This window comes from Kryptolebias marmoratus, linkage group LG18, assembly GCF_001649575.2.
Source record: "Kryptolebias marmoratus isolate JLee-2015 linkage group LG18, ASM164957v2, whole genome shotgun sequence".
In the NCBI taxonomy this organism is placed as follows: Eukaryota; Metazoa; Chordata; class Actinopteri; order Cyprinodontiformes; family Rivulidae; genus Kryptolebias; species Kryptolebias marmoratus.
This window is the reverse complement of record NC_051447.1, coordinates 20,362,495-20,367,742: the sequence shown is the minus strand read 5'-3', so window position 1 is coordinate 20,367,742 and position 5,248 is coordinate 20,362,495. Positions and strand designations below refer to the sequence as shown.

Sequence of the window (5,248 nt, the reverse complement as noted above, 5' to 3'; positions counted from 1 at the left end):
CCAGATGTTTCAGCTCCTTCCCCAGATGTTTCAGCTCCTTCCCCAGATGTTTCAACTCCTGGAGCCGCTCCTTTAACTTCTTTGACTGGTTGACAAAACATTTATGTATTTTTGGGGATTTGGTGTTAATTAATCATAAAAACAAGACATTTCTTTCATATTTAAGAGATAAAACACTTCAGAGAATATTTATTCTGATTTTCGCTGCAAGTTATTTTTGTTCGGGCGTTTAGGAGGACAAATCCTTCGGACCCCGTGTCTGTTCCTGGAGCAGCGTATCCCAGCATGCACCGGGGCAGGCCGGCCGGGTCCACAGGGAGCGAGCAGAACCTGAAGCAGTCCAGATTTCAGAGGTGAGGAGGAGGAGGAGGAGGTGGTGATGAAAAGCTGCGGTAACTAAAAGTGGAGCAGAGTGAAGACAGACATGTCTGATTGGGACTGAAGCTTATTTAAGTCAGATTTAATCTCATCCGAACAGAGAAGCTGAGCTCAGTTTCACAACAGGAAGTCTGAGCGACCAATCACTGAGCAGAGCTGAGATCTGGAGTCAGAACATCCTCAAACCACGACGAAGAGCAGAAAACTGTTTCCTGTCCTGAACTGAGCTGAAGACAAACCGACGGTTTCAGAACTCTGAACCGGTTTAAACGAGCTTCGCTGACAAATGGGTTTTATTCCAGGTCTGTCTGAACAAACGCTCAGCGCTCCTGAATAAATCAGTGCAATCCAATTATTGCTCAGTAAACATTATTATGGGCTACGAGAGGAGGATAATGTGCAGAGAAAGTGGGTTAAACGGGAGCTTAACGTGGCGCCGCAGCTTATTTCAACACAACAGATACATCAGGTTCGTCTCACATGATTAACTGCAAATCAGTCAGAAACTAACCCCAGGAATTAGTCATGACTCAGATGGGCTCCAGATGACTCAGGAACAATCCCGTTTTAACGTTTTCCTTCTGGAAAACCTTCCTGACAGACAGGTACGTTTACCATATATGGAGCGATGACGGATGGAGGACGACCGGAGCGAGACGCCGGGGGGTGAAATCTATTTTTAGTTGCAGGCTGTTCGCTTTAAGACGTTTGTCCCAGCTGAGCTGCCGTAGCTTCCTGTAATACAGACTTTTCCAGGACGCGCTGGTCACATGACTGCAGGTAGCCTCCATGCTAACTGCAGCCTGGGATTAAAACGGTCTACATGTCGCTGTGCACTTTTTATCAGGCATGGAAATAAATAAATCAGGATTTATTTAGTCAGATCAGCCACATATTTCAGACTGAAGTCGACCATCACTGACGTCCTGCCGCTAATAAAAGCCATTCTGATTTAGTTGATATTTTGTTTTATCAATAAAAAGACAGAACAGAGCCCTGAACACACAGCAGAGAGGAAAAAATACAGAAATAAATCCAGTTTCTGTCCAAAGCAGGACGTTTCCTCCGGGACAAAGACGGGGTCTGCTGTCATTAAAGTCCTGCTGCTTTCAGCTTCGACTGGGTGGAGAGACGCCGGGGTCTTTCATGGCGGCCGCCTGCAGTACAAACATGGCCGTCGTCGTATTTTAAAGATGAAGGAGAGCAGCCGTCAGCTTCAGAGCGAGGACTTTCACCGCCGGAGTAAAATGTTGTTTTATAAGGAAAATAATAAAACTTGTGGAACAAAACAAACAGTTTTCCTGTGAATGTAGACCTTCTGGAGGTTTGATGGGCTTGAATGTAGGTACGGTGTTTAATCTGCAAACCTTTATTTTTAAATGACAAACAAAGACTCCTGGCTGGGGCTTCCCTGATCTCAGAGTCTTCATGTCTGTGAAATTTAGAGTCCAAAGTGAAAACTGAGAGGCCTTTAAAGGTCTATTTAAATCCCTGACGCAGCAAAAAGGGAGCAGGAAGCAGCATCATGTATCATTAAAACACTTTCTAAATAAGGTCAGGATCAGTTTCCAGCGAGTAACCTGGTTTCTCACAAAGGCAGCTGCTCACAGCTGCTCACAGCTGGAAGAGAGGAGAATCTGTCAGCAGCCAGTCAATCATGACACGTTCAGTTTCAGATCCTAAAAACATCCCGTTTTATTTGCTTTCAGGCTCCTGCATGGCTGCAATCAGCCATCTGCCTTCAGAGGAGCTCATTTCAGCAACAAAGGCAGAGAAAAGGCAGAATCAGGACCCCCGGCATTAATGGTGACCTTTGAGCACGCTCCGGTGCAGCTCATCAAGGCTTCAGGAACATTAAAACATTTACTTTAAACCAGGAGACGCTCTCCGCTGCCTCTTTGTGTGAGCACATGAATCTGCTGTGTGAAACTTCAAAAAGAGCCTTAATGACGTTTGCAGCCCGAGTGTGGAAGAAGCAGGCGTATCCATGGTTACAGATGCTGCTGCCTGCGGACGGCTTTCAAGTGGAGTAGCTGTGGGTTTTTGTTTCAACTTCTCCACAGAAACTGTTTGCTCCAGAAATGGAACAAAAACACACTCGAGTCAGACATAAATCCACCGATTCATCTTCATCTGGAGACAGAAAGGAGGAAAAAAAGACCTGGAACAGAGCGGCTAAAAGCACTCGTCTCCACCTGACAAGTCGGTGAAAAACTGATGCCATGACGCAACCGAGAGCAAGTGAAGCAGGAAGAATCGATGGATCCGTTCTTCAAGGCCGAGTTACGAATCCGACATTAATCTGCTTCATTCAGGCGCAGAACAGAAACCAACAGTTCTTTCTCCTCAGCAGAATTCAAAAAACAACAAACTCGGGTCTCCATCAGGAGCAGGAAGCTTCAGGTTCAAAGGTCGGCGCCCAGATCCAATTCACTGAAGAAACAACGCTCGCCAACGCTCAGGAGGAAGAGGTTTAAACAGATACTCTTCAAAATAAGAGCCCAGCTCTGTTACAGTTGGTGTCGTGGATGAAATCCTGTTTTCTGACTTCAGGCTGAGGTTTGAACACTTTAACCCAAACTCCTGCTGGGTTTACAGCAGCTGGCGCACATCTGTCCTAATTCAGCTCAGGAAGACCGGCTCAGGGTCCGGGTCCGGGTCCGGTTCAGGACTCAGACTGTAACCAAATGATTAATAAGATCTGCCAGACAGAAAGATTCACTCTGACAGGCTGAAAGTTTGGTTAACCTGGATGTTTACTAAAGAAAACATCTTTACAAATGTTCCAAACAAACTGAACTGAAGTCGGAAACTTTCCTTTGGAATTACCTGGAATTTATGGAAATAAATAGGATTAAACTTTAAATTTAAAACACTGAAGGTTGGCCGGTAACAGGTTTAAAATATATATAAAATATAAAAAATATATTTTAGCCTAACAGCATGAGAGGTCCCAGACCCTGACTGCTGATATACTGTCCTCTGGACATGTAGGGACACACAGAGACATGTAGGGACGTGTAGGGACATGAAGGGACAACTGGGACATTTAGGGACATGAATGGACAGCAGGGACAGATAGAAATAGTCTCACATGTAAAAGGTTTAGCTCAGAGTTGTAAAAAGCTTTTAATGCCATTTACTGGATTTTGTTTTGTTTTTATTTAGATGAAATAACAAATAAAATGTAAAAAGTTCAGAGTTGTTTGAATAAAACTGATAATTTTCTGAATAACTTCAGACATTTTAATGTTTTCTTTAAGTGAAACACAGTTTACTGAGTTTAGTTGTTTCTGTGACAAAAACATGAAATGTTGAATTTTAAAACACACTGCCACCTATAAATGTTTAAACCTTTAATTCTTTAAAGGTTCTGACAGATCATCTTATTAGGCTGTTAAATTAATTAAACTTTGGGTGAAACTCTGATAAAACTGGAAGATTTAGCCCTCAGAGTCTGACTCTCAGCTACTACCACCCAGACTGTCAGCTCAGTAAACCTGACCCCTTCCATTAGCTGCGGCAGCCATCTTGAATCAGGTCTGTCCATGGAGATATTTTACTGAAACCTGAAGTAAAGTTGAACTGTACAGCTGGTTTCTGGTGTCAGATTAATGAATTAAAGACTGAAATCACATCATTAAACCTTTTTAATCTAAGCTCCTCTGCAGCGCTGCATAGAAGCATCATGACTGGGCTGTTTTCCTTCACACATCTGAATAAAACAGAGAGAAACAGGCTCCTCTCAGACGGTGTTTGGAGAAAAGTAAAATCAGCTCAGTGTGCAGTGATTACAAGCCGAGCAGCCAGTGCTGACTGGGCTTTCTGCCTCCCCTCCCCCCCTGCATCCATCCAAACCAAAAACAGCATCAAAGCAATCAAAATGGTAATGTTCGGCATGAATGGGGCCCATCCCCCTCCTCCTCCTCCTCCTCTTCCTCCTGCATTAAACTCTGCAGACTTTTCTCCTCTCCATGTTGAAGGAGAGGGGGGAGAAACCACCCCCCTTTTCTCTCTCAAAATGGAAGCTTCCACTACCAAACACAAACAAGGACTCTGTTCAGGAGCCTCCTCCTGCGCTGCGGAGCCGATTTACACAAGTTGAAAATAAATCAAGTTTAATCTGAATAAAGACGCCGGCTCTCAGTAAGTTCTCTGGGACCGACCGGAGGGGCGGTGCAGCAGCCCGGAGCAGGAGGAGGAGCAGGAGGAGCAGGAGGAGCTGGCCGCGGTGCTGATCCCAGCCACCGCCGCCTCCACCGGCTCAGCATCCGCCCTGCCTGCGCCTCCCCCCGGCTGCACCGCCGGAGCCGAGCCGCCGAACTTAACGGCGTCTGGAAGCCATGAAAAAAAGGAGGAAAGAAAGTGAAAGCAGCCAATCAGGAGGCGCCGCTGGGGGTCACGTGACCGAGGAGAAATAATACCAGCAGACTCAAAGTGTAAACTAACAAAACCCGAGCTGGTTAACGGTCCCGAAAAAGGCCGAGAAAACCTGAAAACAGGAGGTTCGGACGACAGAGCCCGGCTCCAGGAACTACCACAATCAGTTTCAAACAATAGAAATGAAAAAGTCTGAACAGGAATGCCGTTTTTATTATTTTTTTCTTTACTCTCCAGAAACATGTCGACCCACTCAAAATGGACGCTAAAATCTTCCAACATTACACAACTTTCAGAGGCAGTTCCGGGCCCGGAAGCTGAACAAAAAGCCCATCTGCCTGAATTAAACCATGAAAGCAGCTCGGCTTCATTCTGTGTGCGGGGGAAAGTTGGCAGAGAGGAAAGTGGACGGACAAAGTCAGCAGCCATGCTAACGCTAGCCGTGAGGGGCTCAGATTTAAGCTGATAAAGTTTCCACCTCACTCCCCCC

General features: G+C 45.5%; 1 protein-coding gene across 1 annotated transcript in view; it reads right to left on the bottom strand.

Moving 5' to 3' along the window:
* The window catches only part of phf21b (PHD finger protein 21B), a gene marked incomplete at its 3' end in the record, with an annotated part of 50,468 nt that overhangs the window by 44,335 nt on the left and 885 nt on the right, over positions 1–5,248 (bottom strand).